The sequence below is a fragment of the Cryptomeria japonica genome, chromosome 2, assembly GCF_030272615.1.
Source record: "Cryptomeria japonica chromosome 2, Sugi_1.0, whole genome shotgun sequence".
Taxonomy (NCBI): Eukaryota; Viridiplantae; Streptophyta; class Pinopsida; order Cupressales; family Cupressaceae; genus Cryptomeria; species Cryptomeria japonica.
In genome coordinates, this window is record NC_081406.1 from 378,671,900 (window position 1) to 378,694,786 (window position 22,887).

Consider the following 22,887-nt stretch of genomic DNA (forward strand, 5'->3'; position numbering starts at 1 on the left):
GGATCAGGTAGAGGTTTGCCTCTTAAATTTATTAAGACTTGATGAAAAAAGGATTAAAATGCTACAACACTTTACCAAGCACCAAGTCGTTGTTAAGTGATGGTTTGATAAAAGGGCCAAGGTGAAATATTTTTGGATCTCTGACCTAGTCCTATTATTAGACAAGGCCAGGGAGAAGAAAGGTGATCATCAAAAGTTTGAAAGTTTGTGGTTAGGTCCTGACCAAATAGCTGAAATTTTAGGTGAGAGCACTTTTAGGTTAAGCTCTTTGATTGGAGAACTGGTACCATTACCCATCAATGGCCAGTTCCTCAAGCATTACTTCGATTAAATCCTCAATAAAGATTTACTTTTTGTATATAGTAGTTAGTTGTTTTTGTTTTTTTTTGTGCTTCGTGTTTTTTTGGGCCTTGTTGTGTGTTTCCCCTTTTTTTTTGGCTTGTTTGTTCATTTTATTTGTTGAGTCGGGATATACATATTTTTTTATCAAAGATTAAAAGGAAGGTATCCTTTGCATAACATCTTTCCAAATTCTGAGAGACTTTGACTCTCTGCTATTTATGACTTCATTGTTATTTGGTTAAGTTTGGAACTTTTGTCTATACTCGTTCAAATTGGTATATAATCATTTAAATATGATTTTGAGTTTTGACTTTCAATTGGAAAAGGCTAGCTTGATAAACTCAGCACTAACATCACATTAAGGTACATCAAAAATTTTTGTAAGATATCAGATAAACTGGTTTTCAAGTGAAAAATCTGAAGTCAAGGCGTTTCATGTTATCCATCGTGGCTCCCAACCTAGTTATCAAACTTCAATCTTTGAAAGTTGCTTTAAAAGGTTATTGAAGAAAGAAGTCATTCTCTATATCCTATAATGTTTTGAAAAAACAAAAAAAAGAGAGAGAGAAAAAATAAATGATCCTCTTAAGCAACTCAAATGGGTGTTTCAAGTAACCTCCACCGGGGCTATGGACGCCTGGCTGGCAGTGGAGCATTGTTTGATGAGAACCAGAGGTATCTCTGTCGGGGCTATAGACGCCCAACTGGCAGTAGAGCTATGCCTAGGATGACCTTGGACAAAACATGGTTAATGACTTCACCTATGTAGCTTGCACCTAGTTTCCTCTGCTTATCTGCATTATTGAAATGATGGAGTAACAAATCATACACACACACTTAAGAGTTAATCATGTCTATTTCTCTTCTTGGTTGTTTGTTCATTGCTTCACTCATATTTTACTCTTATACATCCTTTTGAATGATAATAGCCTTAGGTGTCAGGTTAAACCAAAGATTCTAAAGATCTAAATTGCCTATAGTCATTTTTTCCAAACAGTCACCATTTGTTATGCCTAGCATATCTATTTCTCCGTTAGTCTCCTTGAGTCAAAATTTGGGTCCCCTTTGTTTTTTACCTTGGAACTCCAGAGTCCTGGAGTTCCGAGGTCCCTTTCCTTTCCTTTCTTTTTTTTTGACCTCGGAACTCCAGAGTCCCAGAGTCCCGGGGTCCTTTTGCTTTCCTTTACGGTTTTGACCTAGGAACTCCAGAGTCTTGGAGTCTCGAGGTCCCTTTTCTTTTGACCTCGGAACTCCGGAGTCCTGGAGTCCCGAGGTCGCTTTTGCTTTTGACCTTGGAACTCCAGAGTCCCAGACTCCCAAGGTCGCTTTTTCCTTTTGACCTCGGAACTTTGGTATCCCAGAGTCTCAAGGTCGGGGCCTCCTTTTCTTGCTCCAGAACCCCGGACCACTGGAGTTCCGGGGTAGGGTGTTCCTTTTTGTCGAGCTCGGAACCTCGGGACCCCAGTGTCCTGAGGTCGTGTTTAAGGCCTTCGTATGAATGGATTTTGGGGGAGTTATAAATAGAGATGATGGACTTTTAAAGTTCATTTGTGCATCCATAGTTCCTCCTCCCTAGCTCCAAGTCGCAAACCTCTAGAGCTCCGAGTTTTCCTTGGCATTTTTGGGCATTTTGATTCACCATGTTGGTGCTTTTTCTTGCTCATGTTGGTGGTTTCTGGTTTTGATTTTTCTTTCCTCATTTCTTTTTGTGATTGTTGGTTTTTGGTTTATTTTTCTTTGTGTGCTTTTTTTTTTGTGTGCCCTAGTTTTTATTCCCCCAGAATCCTGGACCCCCGGAGTTCTGGGTGGCTATAGCTCTTAACCCCGAAACCTCGAACCCCCAGTGTTCGAGGTAGCTCTTAACCCTGGAACCCCGGAGTTCTGGGTAGCTCTCAACCTAGAACCCTGTAACCTCAGAGTTTCGGGTGTCTTCCACTTAGGCATAATCCCAGAACCTCGGACCCCCATTGTTCTGAGATTCCTTTTGCACCCAACATAAGCCTAGAACCCCGAAGTTCTGGGCCTTATTCACTTATGCCTATCGCGGGATCTCAGGACCCCGAAGTCCCGAGGTAAATCAACTTTTTATTCTTGTTATCAAAAGTTGAGAATTTGCTTTCTGCTTGTAGGTTCAAGTGGTTAGATGGACTCATCCTCCAGCAAAAGAGGCAAAGAAATTGATAGACTCCCAGCCACCATGAAATACCATTATCAAGGACAGGTCTATGTTTCGAAGCTAGAGGATCAAATCAGATGGGTCATGGATACTAAAATCGGCCATATAGAAATTGAAGATATCAAGGCTCAATTGGACAAACCTAGTTTGGAGACCCTCCACTAGAGAATCAAGAGGTTCGTCCTAGTTGAAGCTACTATCTTCCCATAGTCATTACATGCACTAGAGTTCATAATGACCAGTGCTCCATTTTATAACTCAGAAACTAGAAAGTGTATAGATGCACAAGGAAAGACAATCATAGACTTGTCTCCAGATATGCTTGGGTTCATCTTTGAAATCCCAACCAGGGAGCAAGTATTTTTGTTAACTGAAGAAGAGGCCTTAAAGGAATGGAATGACAAGATATCAGCTAGTAAGAGGCACATGAATACAAACTGGTTAGAAGAAGAAAGAAAAATAGGACTCAAGGCAACAAAGATCCTAAGGGCAGACTTCAAAGAGCCTCAAAGAGACTTAATCAACATGCTCAGTAGGGCATTTGGCAAGCCAGATTACAAGCATTTTCATCCCTAGATGTTCCAATTAATGAGAAACTATTTTAATAGGGAAACAATACTTTGATTGGCCGCAAATCCTCTCTGACAATATCTGTAAGCAGATGAAAGAAGTTCAGCATACCCAAAAGTTCTTTTTCACATCATATGTCATCTGGGTAGCAGCTAGAGCTGGAAAGTTTCCAGGGCTATAGGTAGAAGGTCAATTAGGAGAGGAGGAAGGACAAAAGAAGATATGGGAGTATTATTGCCAACTCACTCTAGCCAATGCAAAGTCACATTTCAAGAAAGTTAATGATGCCTTCGTTTTCCCAATAATAATCAAATAAACAGGGGCTGTAGGATATCGGATTAGCTTGGAGGCTATGCTATCATCTGAGAGTGGGCATGTTGGTTCATCCAAAACCCATGCTCCACTTACATTAGTGTTAGTGGATTCACAGGGAACCCAATGTTGATGCCTTGATATTGTAATCATAGGATAATTTTGCTGGAATATGTAAGGTACCTTGTAGGCCTTCAGTCACTTCTGTCATCAAAGCATAAAGTAGGTATTGATTTCTCAATATCCATTGGGTACTTTTCTTGTTCTAAGATACAAGTAGGAAAGTTGGCAGAACAAGAGCTTCAAGATTTAAACTTGAAGGAATATGATCATGCTAGGGAATTTTATGACCCTACGGGAAACTTAAGCAAGCTATGCCTAAGGCATATGAGGGGCACAAGCCCAGCTTGGAGGACTTCTGGGCCAACTTGCAAGACACTTTTGAGGTTAGGGAGAAGAATTATAATAGGTTATCTATGTCATAGGTGAGAGATTTTGGAATCAAGACTAACCTCCCTAAAGACCTTAGGGATGATGGTGACGTACTTGATCTAGCTTATAGGGACTAAGGGATAGATAAAAGGCCCTTCTCTCCAATAAAATGGTCTGTAAGTGAAGACACAAATATGGAGAAGGTCTCCTAAGTGGTCATCAAGAGGACCAAGTAATGGTTATGCCAGAGGGTAAGGCACAACATCTCAAAGGTGAAACAAAAGGAATCCACTTCAGGGGTACCTCAGTCAAGGGGCCATAAGGAGTACGCTCGAAAGACAAGGTCAGCCTCGAGGCAAAATACGTCCATCAATCTAGGTGAAGAAGAAAAACCTCAAGAAAGCACCGAGGACTTACTGAAGAAACTCCAAGAAAAGATGAGGGAGTCTGAATTATTAAAGAAGGTTGTGGACCTGGGAGTGATCGATGGATTGGGAGCGGTACCACTGGCCAAAGTTCTCCCACCGAGGATGGATATAGGGAACATTGAAGGAGAGGGTACCCAAGAACAAGAAGAAAATATATAAATTATTGAGGAGATACCCGCTCAACCACCTTCAACAGATGCCACAAATCCTACAGGCACCGGTGCCCCCATACCACCACTAGTCAATATATCCACAGTGCAAGCTGGAGTACAAGGCTTCAGACCTACCACTGAAGGAATAAAAGTTAGAAATGTCGAGTCTGATTCAGATCAGGAGGAAGAGGAACTTGAGCAACAATGATCGCTAGAAGGCAAACAAGAAGGGGATGAGGCAGGAGACCTCCTGAATGAAAGACTAGTGTTAACCCCTCAAGATCAAGAGGACCTTCTTAAGGATATAGCAGCTAGGCAAGGGGAAACAGAGGCAGGTGATGAAGAAATGGAATTTAGTGAGGAGGTCAGTGGAAAACTAGGAGAGTTTCACAAGAAACAAGCTCTCCAAACCAATTTAGCTCATCAAGTTATACCACCTCAAAACCCTAGGCAAACAGAAGCAGAGGAGCAAGTAGAGGTTCATGTTATAACTGCAGATATAGTGTCACATCAAGGTGATAAGGATGAATATATACCACAATAGTTGTAATTTACCTTTGCAAATAAAAAGAGTAAAGTAGAGCTCCCTAAGGTCACTCTACAACAAGTAATCACCGAGGAGCCACCAAAGGCTAAGAAGCTAAAAACTGTTCATCACCTATTGAAAACTAGTTCCGGTGAAGTGATTGCAGATGTGGCAGTTCCATCTCAGGCCAAGGGAAAAGATTCTCCCAAATACCAAATATCACAGATAAATTTGGGCAAACAAACCAAATGGGGGGAGTTAGATATTTTGGAGTTAGCCACGAGCGTCATCAGAGGACGTGTAGAGAAGGAGCATACTTCCAACATGGAACTCAAAGCACAACTAGGACAATATAAGCAGCTACTAATTGAAATAAGAAAACCCCTGGACTCATGCAAAACTGATGACTTGCCTTCTACCTCATCGCTGCTAGAAGAAGAAGTAAAAGCGTTAGTGGAGGTGAGGCAGGTGGTAGCTATAGCCAGGTCATGGGCCCGAGTAAATACAGCCAAAATAAGATTATTTTTGCAAGATACTATGGGGATGTATAGTAAGTAGGTATAGGTAGGCAGAGCTTTGGCTTCCTGTTCCACACAATGGGAATGGAAGTCGAACATTTTCACCAAACAATTGTAAGTTTTGAAGAAGATATTGCCGCTAGGGGAAGAGACAGTGATAAAGGAGGACCTCTTAGGGGGTGACAACTATAAAAACTTACAGTCTTATGTATACATCTTCGATTTGAAGATTGAAAATTTTCAACAATATATTAAGGATATGATCGAGATTCGGGACCCTCTCCTTAGAGAATTCTTTTCAAACGAGAATTTTGTAAAGAATATGCTAGGACCTTTTGGCCTCAGATTAGCTGATATAGGAATAATGGACCAGCAGCAAGTTTTGAATCAATGGGATGCATATGAGGCACAACACCTAGGACCCGTGGCCCAGTTTGATGTCACCCTTATGGATAGATACAGATATCTGATTAATCAGTGTCAAGAGGTGGCACACATAGTGAAGGAGTTAGAGGAGGGGAGAATAGATGCAGATAAAGTTTTGAAGAAGTATAAGTTTAGAGTGAAGCATGTAGCAGATCCTCTAGTTCAAGAAATTGCATGTATAATTGATAATTATAGAGCTTTTATCAAGAAATAAAGGATAAGCACACAATTGCTAAAGATAGCAAATCATTTTTTTAATCCTTAAATATTGTATTTTTAACTGCAGCTCCTACTTGAGTTCCAATTTTGGGAGAAATTCTGCATGATTACAAAAATGTTGCTCACCTAGTAGGGTTTTTGTAGTGCTCATGTAGTCCTCATTTTGTAGTTGTTAAGTGGAGTGTCAAGGTAGAAATTTGCAAGTTAACTGCAACTCCTAGTTTCAGTTCTTAATTTAGGGTAGGGTTATTTCCTAGATAGTAGGGTAAACAACTTCTATAAAATGAGAAGTTGGATTCATTTGTAAAGGTCCCAAATTGATGATTTGTGGCCTACTTAGAGATTTTAGAATATTTTGCAGATTATTAAGAAGTTTGAGTTATTTTTGTTATACATTCATTGAGATTAATATGAGAAGCAGCTTGTAGATTGCCTGATCTACATTTATATTCTACCAAATTGTTCTTTGTAATCTGGTAACATCTATTATTTGGAGTTAGGAACGTGGTTTAATCTTTTTGTCTATCACCTTATGAATCATATTGCACATGTCAGTGGTGTATGAGAATTATTGTGATAGGACATATTGTTGATGATTTTGCAGGTTTTTTGGAGGTCCGTTGTTGAATGCTAACTTGGATAATATTTGATAATTGCTTGGATTGCAGGGAACTAATTGAGTAGTTCATTAAGTTGTCATTATATTGGTCTTTATTTTTATTTTCTTGTATCCCTTTACGCTTCGCATTTTATTTCCTAGAGAATCTTAAACCATAAAAATACAAAAAAAAGGAAGTGCAGTTATCCATAACTAGTGAGATTTAGTTCTAACTTGTTGGCCCCTTTACAGGTATAACCATATCAACCATTGGGTTGCCCATCATCGTTGAGACTCGACTATAGAGACCTTGGAGTAGTGAGTTTTTTGGAGCTCATTACTTTTCAGGAGAGGTGGTGAGTGTTCACATTGGCTACCTGACTATTGGTGGGTGTGTCAAAGCAATCATCAACAAGTTGAAGTCAAGTTCAATTATTGAAGATGACATTAAAGATCAATATTTTATGAAGACATACTACATGAAACCCTCAAATATTTTTTTTAAGATAAAAAAAACTTCATAAGGTAAACATTGTGGTTTCTAGCACTACATTTTAGATTCAACCTTTCCCTCAAAAGGAAAGTACTTTATTATGGTCATTCTTTACATTTCTGAATTCAATTTTATGGTAATTCAAAAACCAGGGTTTGACCTAAGGAAAACCCATATTCCCAACATATTTCCCTTTCTTTCTATGTGCAGGAAATAGATGCAGATCTATACTCGAGAAATATGACAAATTCAATAGTGATGAACATGTTTAGCTTTCCATGATGGAAAATTTAGAGGACCAATGCAAATATGTGCTATGTGGTCTTGAAAAATTAGGTCAAACTTTTGAGAACAAGTTTTAGACATCTCATTTTGTCCAGATCCAAGTTGGTGGCTCAATGGGACATTTGTAGCTTATTGTTTCTGACAATTTACTTCAATAATTCATGGTTTTACCCTAATTTGAAAATTAAATTATAACTCAACTTAAAAAAGAGGCTAATCATAACCAACCACTTGAATCCAATCAAAATCTTGGTCTCTTTCCCATTGGGATTGATCCTAGATCTATTGGGTTCAACTCTCTTTCAATGTGGTGGTGTTAATTGGGTTATTTAGTGGATTTACTTATTAAAACCATAATTCTCAATTTTCACCATTATAGAGCCCAACATGAGGTACTCTTTAAAGGACTCAATTATTTCAAATTAAAAACTAAAAAATAAGAGATCACAAAATTGACCAATATTAAAAACTCATAATATTGCATTAGCTCATTTAGTTTATTTTGAAAAATGCAAATAAGGTTAGACATTAGAAGAAAGTTCTATAATGAGAACTATAGACTTAGATAAGTGAATTGGTGACAATGGAATCATCAAGAGATTATTTTAGGTGTTTATATTTTTCCTCTCTTTGAGACTTCATTTCAATTTATTAGAATCATTGTTGTTTCAAAGATAAATAAAATATAATACTCTTGGGATGAGAAAAGAGGTATATGCTACACTTGGTTAGAAAAAAATGATGTTAGTATGATGGAGAGAAAACATAATAGTTCTAAGACCTATAGGAGACATGATAGAGAGTATAAAGGGTGATTCTTATGTGTTTGCATGTGGTGGTAGGATATGATATAGGTATTTGGGTGACCTAACCTACTAGAGATGAGCCCTAGATGAGGTAGATGCAATGGTGGGGAAACCCTAGTTGGGTTTTTAGGAGTGTGCCATAAATAGGTTTTTCTTATAGGTTTTTTCAAACTCCATGTTATAATATTGGTCAACACCACTACTTGATTTAATCCTATAGGACTGACAAAGTATAGAGTTTATCTGGGATGTGGTTGGATATCATTGAGGTAGAGTATGTTTTTGCATGGGTAATGTGAGAGGAGGTCAATTGGATATGATGAAGGAATCTTAATTTACATAGGAGAGTTGCAAATAATTTATATGGGTGCCATTTAATGTGAGGGGGTAATTATGAATGTCAAAGTGAATGGATTGTAGAGCATGGTGGTGATAGTGCAAGATATTCAAATTGATTATTTCATGTTAGGTGAAGGCACAACATTAGATAAGGGCCACAATTGAAGAGGTTCATGAGAGAAGGAGCTAGGGTGGATTATGTAGAGCACATCTAATTGTAAGAGATGGAGACAACCAATAATGCTAGGGGGTTAGACATATGCATAGGAATAGGCCATTGACATAGATGATTGAAGCATTTAGGGGGTCTTTAGTAGGATACGATCAAGTAGGGAATAAGAAAGAGGTGGATGAGCTCTGAATAAGACTAGATAAGGATTTATCTAAGAGGAATTATCTATACATAGAGTGAGACTAGGAAGGAGGAGAGAGGGATTCAATGACTATTGAGTAGGAGATCCTTAGAGTGTTATAACATGGTAGATATGAGGAGTTAGTTAAGAGGAGAGTTGGATAAATTGAAACATGATCATGATTACGTACAAATACAACTATAGTAAGCATAGTCAGAAGTGCAGAGGCTATGAGGAGAGATATAATAGGTTTAATTAGCATTGGCATTACAAGGATTGGGTCAAGTGGTGTCAAACATGGCCAAGATATCAAGGGAGATAATCTAGGCACTGAGGCTTAGTATCATATTTCTCTATATAGGTGTGTAGTTCTTGTAGAGTATTGAGAACCTTTGTGCATAGAGATGAAATCCTCAAAGGCCATTAGATCAACTATTTCTATGTTTCCACCTCATCTACAACCTAGAGGGATAGATGTAGATAAAATTTTAGTGGAGTAGTGCTATCTAGAGTTGGAAAGTATGCACCATGATGTATAAAAATATATTGTTTATATAGATTGTACACATGTTTTTATGCTCAATGGATCTTGAAATAGTCTATATTATATATTATGTATATATGATATTATTGTGTGGGGGAAAAAGTGACACTAAGCAAACATGCCCTAATCTCACTTTCAATCACACATTTGTGGAATACGAAAGAGCCTAGAGGTATCACACAATTGGCTACTTCTTTTTGTGGAAGAGAGAGCCACGGGCTACCTATTAGGATTTCTATTCCTTTGTTGCAATTGAAAGATGAAATGATGCAAGTTCAATCCCTAACCCCAAAGTGCAAGTATGAACTAATAACAAGATTACAGAATTGAACTTAAATGATGGAAAGCTGTAAACACAAGGACAAGACAAGAATGCAAATGCGTACCCGGAGTTAAAATCTGACTGAAAATGTTCAGGACGAGGGCGTGGGTGCCACTGTCCTGATTCTACCCCTGAAACTGCTCCGGAAACTACTGTTTTGCACTCTGGAAAAGCTGTCAAAAATGCTGAAAATGTTGTCTGTCAGGAGGACCAGGGCACCCAGCGCCCCTGTCCCAGGGACCAGGGCACCCAACGCCCCTGTCCTGGCAGGACCAGGGCACCCCACACCCCTATCCTGGTCTTTTTCTTTGAGATTTGGTGTGTTGTTTGGTCTCCATCTGCTTCTTCTGGATCTGTAACTTGCGGCGTCGTCCGAGTCCTGAAACCTGCACTTATATCTGAAAAGGTGTTTGGGCGGTTATATAGGGTTTTGCCTTAGTCAAACCCCCGCTTCGGTGATTTCCACCTCCATGAATAGCCAAGTTGTATTGTAAAATGTATTGTGTGTGCGGACCTAGTGTGTGTGCAAGGTCCTTAAATGAAAGAAAGCAAACTAGAGAAACCTAGAAAGTAAACCCTAATTGCTTGTAAATGATAATGTAAATGCTCTAAATCAAGATGCAAAGTGATCTAAAGCATGAATAAAGGATATATTGAAGCTTATGCAAAGACATGAAAACAACATGAAATCATACCCAACCCTCAAGGGAGGAGTACAAGCCAATCTTCAGTCGGTAATCTCCTATTGTTCTTCAATGTCTTCCAAGCCCTAAATGGATGAATGAATTTGATAAGTGCTTGATAGAGGAATGTTGAATGTTGTTGAAGTCTTCAAAGATCTTCTCTTTCACTGCATAGAAGGTCCCCCAAAGCCAAAAATCCGATCCTTTCAAATGAAGAAAGAGAGCTCTTATATATGAAACCCTAGATCATAATTTCATCTTTTGGCCGACCTAGAGATTGAATATCCCGCCAATTTCTTGGGGTTAAGCTTTATTTTATGATTGGATCGTGCTCCTAAAATTTCGGGAAAAATGTCTGGGACCATGTGCACTCCGAGCGCCATGGTCCGGACAACTTTTCACCAAATTTTCAGGGCCGTTGGATATGATGATTTTAGAGAGAATCCCGAAGTTACAGGTGATTTTGAGATGTTTTGACCCCGAAACCAAGCCCCCAAGTTCAAAATAGGACTTAATTAGGGTTTTTGATTAAATGATGTATTGGAGGAATAAAATGAAAAGGGCACACTTTAATGAAAGGGGCCCAACTTTATGATGTAGGAGATGATAAAATAGAACCTTAGACCTAATTAATTCAATTAATTAAGTGCCTAAGGAGAAATGCAATGTAGAATGTAAAATGCACTAAGGCGGGTGCTAAACTAGGTGTGAAATTGTACCACCCTAGCGAGTGCGTACAATTTACGATGCTACATTTAGCCCCCACTTTAGCGGTCATATGAACACTATGTGCATATGCAAGCTAAAGTACAAAAAAGTAAACATTATTTGAAAAAGGATATATCCATAAGTCTGTCAAACGAAGCCCCCAGCGGTATCTGCAGTACACAGTTAGGAACCGCACCCTACAAAACACACGTTAGATCACAAAATCACCTAATGCTTACTAAGGAAGGTGATGAAAATTCGAGGGTAGCTATATGCCCCCCCCTGTTTTGGCTTGCTAATTTTAGTGAGTTGAAACAGGGTATCATGTTTACCACTTCGAATTGTTAAAGAATATTGATGACAAATGCTCACAAGAAGATTTGATATGAGATCAAAAACTAATGGAGAATCATTTGGTAAGAAAGAGGACTAAATCTCAATTCCAACACAACAAAGAGTGTGAGGATTTGGGAGTTCTCTAACACAAGATGAAGGATGAAAATGGAAACAAAATGCAAAGAGAAGAAAAGAAAGGAAAAAAGCATGAATACACACATTGGTGATCTATGAGAAGAATAGTGAGAGAGAAAACATGGACTTCTCGCCCCTAGATCTTGTCTAGGTGATCCATGGGAAAAAAGACATGGAAAACTAGCCCCCAGAGTCTGTCTAGGTGATCCATGTAAGGGAGGAGAGTGAGAAAGTCTAGCCTTATGCCGCTAGTTCCACTCAACCTCGTGCATGTGTGTGTAAGGGAGGTTAGAAGCACCTCATAGGAGTCTATGCCCGAGTATGCTACCACCTGTATATGTATAGTACAAAAACGTGACATCTTGCTCTAAGAGTCTGTGCTCTGGTTTCGAGAATAATCAGCTTGCATAAAAGAAAAATGGAGACATCTCGCTCTAAGAGTCTGTGCTCTGGTTCTGAGAATGACCCATTGCTCAAAAAGTGTAATGTTTATGTCATAAGCAAAGTAGAACAAGGATACCTACCTTCATCATAAAAGAAGATACCCCAAAAATGCAACAATGTCATAGATCCAAGCAAGAGAGTTTTGCACTCTTTAAGCAAGGATAAGATGGTTGAAAAGGGATATCTTGTAGTATGTGTAAAGGAGAGCCTTATAGGAGAAGAGATCTTTGTACAAAAGACACCTATCCCCGAGAGGAATTGTTTTAGACAAATATAACACCTTCTAGAATAAGACAAAGAAGAGAATAAGAATGCAATACTTCCTTCTTTTGCGAGGTGAAAGTGATTCTTAATGAAGGATGATGCTCCTTTTAACCCAATTGGGAGAGTGAATTCATTATGGATGTATTTTACCAAGTGCAAAAGAGGTTGTAGTCAAGGACTTACACCTCTTGTAAGAGAGAATCCTTGAACAAACAACAACAAATGCATACAAGGAATAACATCAAGTAATAAAGTTCACACCATCCACGAAATAGGAAAAAGTGGATCCTTAGATAAAAATAAGAAAAGATCATTGCCTCCCAAGGATAAGGTCAATGAGAAGGACTTACACAATCTTCTAGGGAGAGATTTAGACATAAGCAAAATGTACTACATACCCACATGAGTTCATGCAAGCAAGACATTAGTGTATGTAAAATGCTCCTCACAAGAAGTGGGTAGGATAAGAAAGAGAATACACATCTTCTCCCATATCTAGGAAAAGAGAATTCTAAAGCAAAGATGATCAATATTTCCACATTATTACCCCATAGGAACAAGAGATAACATAGAAAAATTAGGCTATTATGTTGCTTCAAAAAATATGATTGCACTTGAAATTGTACCATCATGAATGACAATGAGCCCCCAGTAAATGAGCTACCAATGTCACATAATGATGAGAAACATAATAGCCATTAATGTTATTTAAAGACATGATAGACTAAATGAGGTATTTGAATATGACATGCTAAATGCTCAATTATAAGTGAGATCAAAAACATGTATAAAGTGATAAAAATTGAAGAAGAAAAGTCACAAGAAATCTTAGAAGAAGGATGAGTGTAATTTATTAGATCCTTATCCTTGGAGGAAAGGACTTTATAATGAGTAGGAGATAAAGATTCATAAGTGGATTTAGAAACTTGAGGGGATTCATAAAGAGATTTGTTCATCGCCAGTATTTCCTTATGAGGGGAATGAGAGTTGATAGAAGTAGAAGATGATTTAGTTGAAGTGAGATCATCATCACTACTAAATATAGCATTCACATTAAGAGATGGTCTTTTAGATGCTTTAGTGTGTTTGTAGGGATTATAGCCAAGTCCAAAGGCATAATTGTGAAAATTAGTCTCTAGAGGAACTTTTATCCCTTGTTCATGAGCACCACAACCATTTCCATGATACCCATGCTTAGCCAAAATGCGAAAACCATGACCATAACGATCAGCCATTTCAGGAAGAGAGGGTGGTTTTTCATAAGACAAAGAATCAAACTCTTCATAATTAGAGGTGTGAGGAGAAGAAGTTTGAGAGGTGGCCACAAAATTATTGCTCATAGGTTCAGGTAAGACTGATTGATCTCTAGTTTCTTCCTTCTCTTTAACTTTAAGCACTCTAGGAGGAACCCTATACTCACCTACAAAGGTGGGATTAAAGTCAAGAGATCCCCAATCGTCTTCTGCGAGAACCTTCTCAGGATCAAAAGCCTTTTCATGTGTAGATTCAAGTCGAAAAGAATCTTCTTCAGGAGCTCCAGACTCATCCAAAGAATTTTGATTATCATAGGGTAATGATTTGTTCATAGGTATCTTGTTTAAAGAGTCATCATTAGAAGAGGAAGATTTAGAAGAACTCCCTTTGGAAGTAGATGTTTGCAAACAAGCTTGAAGATTAGTATCACCTATCAAGGTATATGTCTTATTGTTATAAATAAATTTAACTTGTCTATGCAATGTTGAGGGGATAGCTTGCATACTGTGAATCCAAGGTCTCCCTAATAACAAGTTGTATGTTAGATTCCCCGACATAACATGGATAGGAGTAGGCAAAGTAACAGGTCCCACTGTGATTGGTAAGGTGATAATACCTAATGAAGACTTAGCCACATTATCAAAGCCTCGAATGGGACGAGAGTCAGGCTCAATAAGGGATGTATCCACATTCATCTTATGCAATAGATTAATGCTACACACATTAAGGCCCGAACCATTATCTACCAGTGTTCGTCTTATAGCAGTGTCATTTATGATAACCACAATCATCAAGGGATCATATTGATGTTGAATTTCACTAGTAGGCAACTCATCTTGTGTGAACACAATTTGAGCTTTAGGATTCATCACAGAGTTAACCAAAGATACTATATTACTAGATGTATTAGGTGGAGGAACATTCAAATCTTTCAAGGCATCTTGTAATATTCCATGATGAGTGGAAGAAGTTTGGATCAAATCCCAAAGGGATATCTTAGCAGGGGTAGCTTTAAGTTGTTCTATGAGATCATATTCCTTACCGAGAACTTGTGAAATACGTGGAGCTTGCGGAAGAATAGGTTGGGAAGGAGGAAGCGAAGTGGGGATAACTGGAGGAGGATTAGGTTGCCTATTGTTTCTTGTGTTATAGGTATGAGCAACCGCATGATAACTCTCTCTAGTCAGTTGCTTAGCATACTCATAAGGGCTCTTAGTAGAGTAACCTCCTTGCACAATAACAATAGGTTTCTTAGGAGTGCAAAAAGAATCATTATCATAACCACCTTGAACCACTAAGATAGGCTTATTTAAAGGTTGAGAATTTTGAGAAGGACAAGCACCTTGGACAGTGAAGAGAGGTTTGTTAGGTGTCTCATTCACATGTATCAAATTGATTGAGGATGGTTTAGAGGAATGAACAAAAGTGTTGGAAGAATTATTGATAGTCTTCTCTTGCACTAAAATCTTATCATGGATTAAATCAATTTTAGGAGAGAGACAAGGAATAGGCATTGATGTTCTAGTAGGGAGAGTAATACTAGGAAAGGTCATATCATCCTCTATCATCAAAGGATCTACATGGGGAATAAACTCTCTAGGAGAAGGATCAACATTACTCTCTAAAGTCTCACTTTTGAGAGGGAGATCTTTGAAAGAGATGTTAACCATCTTTCTTTGAACTAGGGTTTCCTTATGAGTAGAACCAAGTTGAGGAGAGGGAGATGCTTTATTTTTAGAGGGAGAATAATTGAGATTCAAGGAAAGTGAGAAACTATCAAGGGAGTTTTCAATCTTGATTTCATCCCCTTTGGCTAGGGTTCTCTCACAGGGTAGAGAATAATCTACACCTTCTTCTAATGGTTCATCCCAAATAGTGAGGTTGTTGAAAGGAATGTTTGAAGTATTGTCAATTTCGGGAGAGGAGATAACATTGTTTATTAATTCCTCATCCTTAGGAGGGAGAGCATCAATAGATGTGTTAAAATTTCCTCAAAATATGTTCAATATGATCTTTAGGGGAGAGAGAGTTAAGGAAATTGCTTATTATTTCATCTTCTTTCTCTAAGGGATGCTTATGGGTAAGACAAACTTTAGGAGAAGGGTAAGCATTTATCATTAATTCATCATCTCTAGTGGGAATTTTGTTGGAAAAGGAAATGCCATCACTAGGAAATGTAGGGATCATGTCATCTTCTTGCACAAAAGGATCCTCATGAAGGGAGTGTTTTTTAGGAGGAACATGAACATATTTCTCCAAAGATTCATGCTTAGGAAGGAGATCTTTGAAAGAAGTGTTCATAACCTCTTGTTGCACTAACATGCCCCCATTGGAAGGACCAACTATAGGAGAAAATAAGTCAATGTCCATCAATACTTTTTCACTTAGAGAGGCATCATGTAGGGAAGGTAAAGTAACATTAAGAAAGGTATTTATGATATCATTCTCTTCCTCTAGGATAGCTAAATAGGAAGGGCACATTTTAGGAGAATTATCAAGATCACTCTTAAAGACTTCATCCTTAGAGCATGGGAGAGTCTCAAAGGGATTGGTAGAAACTCTTTTAGGCACTAAAATGTTGTTATAGATGGGGGGAGATTCTTCAGAAGAAGGAAAAATTGAAACAAGGGAAGCTAACCCATTATCACATCTATGGAATGAATGCATCATGACAACAATTTTCCTCTTTCAAATGATAACACATGCAAAATAGAAGAAAATGTTCAATTTTAACCAATGCAAGCACTTAGAATGTAGATTTAGAAAATGAAATTTATGATTCAAATGAGTTCCTAAATCAGATTTGAAATTATTGATCCCAATTAAGCTATCCACAAGTTCAACTTTGAATTGAAAAATTAGGGTTTTAGCAAAAATTTCCTCTAAATTTTTGAATCTTGCAAGAAATTAAAACTTTTAAATACAAATTTGAATTTGAAAACACTCAAATTTGAAAACATAAATCAGAATTAGAGAAGATTGGAGTTCACGTCGGGTTCACCAAAATGTGTGGGGGAAAAAGTGACACTAAGCAAACATGCCCTAATCTCACTTTCAATCACACATTTGTGGAATACAAAAGAGCCTAGAGGTATCACACAATTGGCTACTTCTTTTTGTGGAAGAGAGAGCCATGGGCTACCTATTAGGATTTCTATTCCTTTGTTGCAATTGAAAGATGAAATGATGCAAGTTCAATCCCTAACCCCAAAGTGCAAGTATGAACTAATAACAAGATTACAGAATTGAACTTAAATGATGGAAAGCTGTAAACACAAGGACAAGACAAGAATGCAAATGCGTACCCGGAGTTAAAATCTGACTGAAAATGTTCAGGACAGGGGCGCGGGCGCCACTGTCCTGATTCTGCCCCTGAAACTGCTCCGGAAACTGCTGTTTTGCACTCTGGAAAAGCTATCAAAAATGCTGAAAATGCTATCTGTCAGGAGGACCAGGGCGCCCCATGCCCCTGTCCTGGTCTTTTGCTTTGAGATTTGGTGTGTTGTTTGGTCTCCGTCTGCTTCTTCCGGATCTGTAACTTGCGGCGTCGTCTGAGTCCTGAAACCTGCACTTATATCTGAAAAGGTGTTTGGGCAGCTATATAGGGTTTTGCCTTAGTCAAACCCCCACTTTGGTGATTTCCACCTCCACGAATAGCCAAGTTGTATTGTAAAATGTATTGTGTGTGCGGACCTAGTGTGTGTGCAAGGTCCTTAAATGCAAGAAAGCAAACTAGAGAAACCTAGAAAGTAAACCCTAATTGCTTGTAAATGATAATGTAAATGCTCTAAATCAAGATGCAAAGTGATCTAAAGCATGAATAAAGGATATATTGAAGCTTATGCAAAGACATGAAAACAACATGAAATCATACCCAACCCTCAAGGGAGGAGTACAAGCCAATCTTCAGTCGGTAATCTCCTATTGTTCTTCAATGTCTTCCAAGCCCTAAATGGATGAATGAATTTGATAAGTGCTTGATAGAGGGATGTTGAATGTTGTTGAAGTCTTCAAAGATCTGCTCTTTCGCTGCATAGAAGGTCCCCCAAAGCCAAAAATCCGATCCTTTCAAATGAAGAAAGAGAGCTCTTATATATGAAACCCTAGATCGTAATTTCATCTTTTGGCCGACCTAGAGATTGAATATCCCGCCAATTTCTTGGGGTTAAGCTTTATTTTATGATTGGATCGTGCTCCTAAAATTTCGGGAAAAATGTCCGGGACCATGTGCACTCCGGGCGCCATGGTCCTGACAACTTTTCACCAAATTTTCAGGGCCGTTGGATATGATGATTTTAGAGAGAATCCCGAAGTTATAGGTGATTTCGAGATGTTTTGACCCCGAAACCAAGCCCCCAAGTTCGAAATAGGACTTAATTAGTGTTTTTGATTAAATGATGTATTGGAGGAATAAAATGAAAAGGGCACACTTTAATGAAAGGGGCCCAACTTTATGATGTAGGAGATGATAAAATAGAACCTTAGACCTAATTAATTCAATTAATTAAGTGCCTAAGGAGAAATGCAATGCAGAATGTAAAATGCACTCAGGCGGGTGCTAAACTAGGTGTGAAATTGTACCACCCTAGCGAGTGCGTACAATTTACGACGCTACAATTATTATGCCATGGTTTTGAGTTTATATTATGCATATGATTTGTTCAATTGATAAATGTATACTTATGGTTATGTGATGATCTACAAATGCTCATTTTTATGCTTTATTATTTATGGGATTTTTAATTGATGCATGATTTATATGATGGTTATTTGTGTGCTTTATATGGTGTATATTTATGCAATATGATGTTAGGGATGTGACTCATTCTATTATATGATGGTTATGATATTTAATGTTTTATATGTTTATGTGTATGCACATGCTTAATACTTTTTATATAATGGATATATGATGTATCTATGTTGATGATGTAATGATGTAATGATGTATGATGTGCAATTATTTTTATATGGTAATGCAAGTGGATGAAGATACATGTGATGATAATATAGATGACGATTATTTTTTTCTCATAGCATAGCTTGAGAAGAAATGATGATGATAAAAAAACATAAATCTAATTAAATAATTAAATAATGTTACTAATTTTTTACAAATTTGACTTACGATTTAAAGGATAAAATGGATAATAGGTAATGGATTATGGATATTGTAGTTTTCTTATAATAATTGGTTGATTGTTTGAATGTTTGTATTGTTTTTATATGTATTGAGTACCTAATCTGATATGGTAGTAGATATTGTGCACCAAGGTATAAAAATAAGAAGACTGTATATCCATTCTATAAAAGATTGAATTCCAAACATACAACAACAAAGGGATGCCCAAACACATCACAAGGAATTTATCAACTATCTTATAATAAGAAAACTAACAAGAATGGAACACAAATAATAGACCATACCTTGGTATATAAAAATCAAGATGCACCATAGTATAATGATCTAGGAAACCTTTAATAGTTATAATACATATCAAAAGATAGAAAACAAATGGTTAATTGGCATACAAGAGTTTATTTCTTACTGTTGAAAAAAGATTAAGATGATAATACTTAATATGGAGAACAATATATACCATGAAGGAAAAGGGTGAGAAGTAGATTTATGATGGAAAATGATACTATTTACCCATGGTTGTCAACTTGAATAGATATTTTTAGTTTTAAAATATTTATGTTTGATGTTTCAACTGCTTAGTTTGGTAGTAAAGTCATGTGATGCTAAGGTTCTTATGATAAATCTCACAAATGGGGATAGTGTGCACAACTTAGGAATATAAATAGTGTAAAAAGCTCAAGCTTAGGATAGTGCATGAGTCTCATGATTAGGAATAGTAAATAAAGATCAATATTAGTTATAGTGAAATAATCTCAATAATAGGACAACACATGAAAGTTAGGATAAGGGTAGCACATAAAGGTCAAGATTAGGGCACATATATTAGGATTAGGGATAAAACATGAAGATTAACATCAGGGTTCTATTTGAAATCCTAAGTGAGAAAATATTATATATCAAAAACTTTATCTAAAGTAATTGTTGGCATTGTGTTGTCATTGATGTCAACCGGTATGGGATGACCACTGATAGATGAGATGTATGTGCAACACTACAATGGAGGAGTACAAGATGTGATATCTTGGATATCACCTTGTGTTGAAGAACACCGATAATGTAAGAAAGATGACCTCGGGAGTCACCTACACACAAGATAATGCCCGACTTGTGTGATGAGATAGAGAGGTCTTTGAGCAGTTGTTTATGATGAAGAAGCAGAATGTTATCTGAATCACATCCACATCGGAAGAGAAGATTGAACAGGTCATCGATATACTGTGAGGTTGCTGAACAACAAGACTCCCACTGGATGAAACTGCAGTCATTGTGAGAAGAAATGACTGATAGTGTATGTGTGAACACCAGTTCACATATGCATGTTTGAGGATATGCTGCACAAACAAGGAACTCATATGAGCAGATGATAAGGTGTTCCTCCACCAAGTAATTGGAGCTTATCCCCTATATGCATTAAGTGCATTATAGTTTGGTGGATAAGAGTAAATAAGTAAAGTCAAGAACTTCAAGGATCACTCTAGATCCATCGATAAACTGAAGGAATACCTTAAGTGTATGAGATCGGGGTTATGCACTGGACCGATAGAGAAGGTAGGCTGAGCAGATACAATCAGAGGAGAATGGTCTGAACAATGAAGGAGTCTAGTGAAGGATGATGATGGATATCATCAAGAATGATAACTGGTATGTAAAGTTCACCTGTAATGTGAACAAGGTGTAGAATGAAGATATGATAAGGTTACCGATACAATGTGTGACACCGGCAAGGTTAACGAATCGACAGGAAAAGGGAATCAGTTGAGTGGCTCATCGGTGATCTCATTTGAACCAACATGAAGTGCCAAGCTGTTAGTTAGTCGATATGGATGTCACATGAAGTCAACATGGTGAACACGCGTTTGGATAAAGATGGAATGTATATTGACAGGGTTGTTGCAGGGTTGGTCAACTTTAATGAGACGTCACTCAAATCACGGGACAGGTTGCAAAGCTATTGCAGGGGTTTGAGGCTCGAGGTCTGGAAGACAACTATGAGTCAGCTAAGAGTGATTCAGAAGATCAAGGTGATGGAGTAAATAGCATGATAGATCTTTTTTGATTGACTGAGGGATCAGCCATGAGGGTAAAAAAGCAAGTTGCCAGAGATGAAAGGCGTGATTTAGGAGATGTGAAAATGGTGGAGCTGTGTAATTAGATGCCAGAAAGATCAGATTGTGTAAGATCTGATTGGATTTGGTTTGCCTCGAGGAAGGTGAGGAAACCCTAACCACCTAGATTTTGAATTGGTTTTTGGAGGGAAAACCTTGCTATACATGTGGGGGCCGAAGAGAATGGTTGTCGTTGCTAAATAGAAGAAGATGGTGTGATTGTGAAGTAAAAGACTTCTTCAAGTAAGACAAAATCAGCCAAGTGATGAATGAGCATCTGTGAAGAGAGTGGGAGTGAGAGAGAACCTGGTTGAAGCATTCAACTGGTTGGAGAGAAGAACCGGTAGTACTCATATCGGTAGAACAGAGGTGAAGGAGACTGCAGAGAAGATAGACAGAGAACTGGCAAAGAGTTGAATCGGTGAAGAGAAGAGTAGTGAGGAGGGGATAAAATGAGAGCAATTTAGAAGAGAGATAAACTAGTAGGGCATACTAGCAAAGAAGCAGCAAGTGAAGAGCAGCAGAGAAGTGAGTTGGTGAAGTAGAGAAGGTATCTCACCGATAGAGTAAGATATGTATAATGGTTGCAAGATTCACTTGTAACAAGATAACTACTTATGTATTTGATGTGTGCATTGTGTACACTAAGTTGTAGCTCGGTGCAGGGGTTGTAGCTCCTTGGGTTGGTGCCCTAAAGTTAGGGGTTGGTGCTCCTTTGGGTTGTAGCCCATAAATCAGGTAGGGGTTGGTGCTCCTTGGGTTGGTACCCTAAACTTTGTAACTATGTTTATTGTGAGGTTGGATTGGAGTAGTAGACTCCAACAACATTGCTCACCGAAGTTTTTTTAATCTTGGGTTTTCCTCGTATATGCTGGTGTTATGTAATGTTCCCATGTGAGTGTGTTTGCATTTAAGTTAGTCTCCTCCTTAACCGGTAAGTCTGCATTGAGTTAAATCTATCAACCGGTATGCTCACATAGGATTGCAAAAGAGAAAGAGATTTGAGAACCACGGATTCACCCCCTCCCCCTGTCAGTGGTGCATTTTGTCTAACAGTAATACATATTCATATGCCCCTATCATAGGACAAGATCATGCATAAGGTGTAAATGACATAAATATATTATCACAAGGAGCATATTTCTACTAGATGGATTGTTAGGGTGGATTTATAAAGTAAGTTGGATGACTGAATAAGGTTTGCATTATCTAAATATCATGCATAACTTAGAGGAGTAAAGTAATGGGAGAGGATAACCAAGATTCCTCAAGGAGTAGTAGATATATTGAAACCACTTTAGTACTCCTAGATGGAAATGGATGGGACAAGGTATTTTTAGGGAGTAGAAGATATATTGAAACCATTATAATACTCATGGAAGGAAATGGAGTGAAAATGCCATCCCAGGGAGTAGGAGATATATAAAAGCCATTATAATACTCATGGATGGAGATAGGGAGAGAAAAAAGGACTTAAAGGATAAAAAAAATTATTTATTACACATGGTTCTTGCAAGTAGGTTTTCACCATGGTACTTTTCTAAGGAACCACATGGAGTGGTTTTTACCACAAGATGATGTTTCTCTTTTCTTTTTCGAATTTTTGATAATTTTCAATTTTCTTGTTTATTTTGAGTGGGATGCTCTAATTTATTATGTATGGATAAATTAGAGTTGCATGATATTTATACATTCTTTAATATATAATGACTAATTGATGCACACCAAATCCATTTTTAGCAATGACAATGTATGAGTTTGGCTAATTGGGTCAAAATTTGTATTTCTTGTCTCAATCTTGAGTGTTCCTCTAATTCTCTTTGAGCACAAGGTCACTAAATTAAAACTCCTGATATTTTTTTTCCTTCTATGGCTATGATGCATATAATTTTGATAGGACTGCAAATGATTTAGAGTAGTGAGACATTTCTCATGAAGTAGCTCTAGCTCATGCAATCATGTAGTCTTGCTATT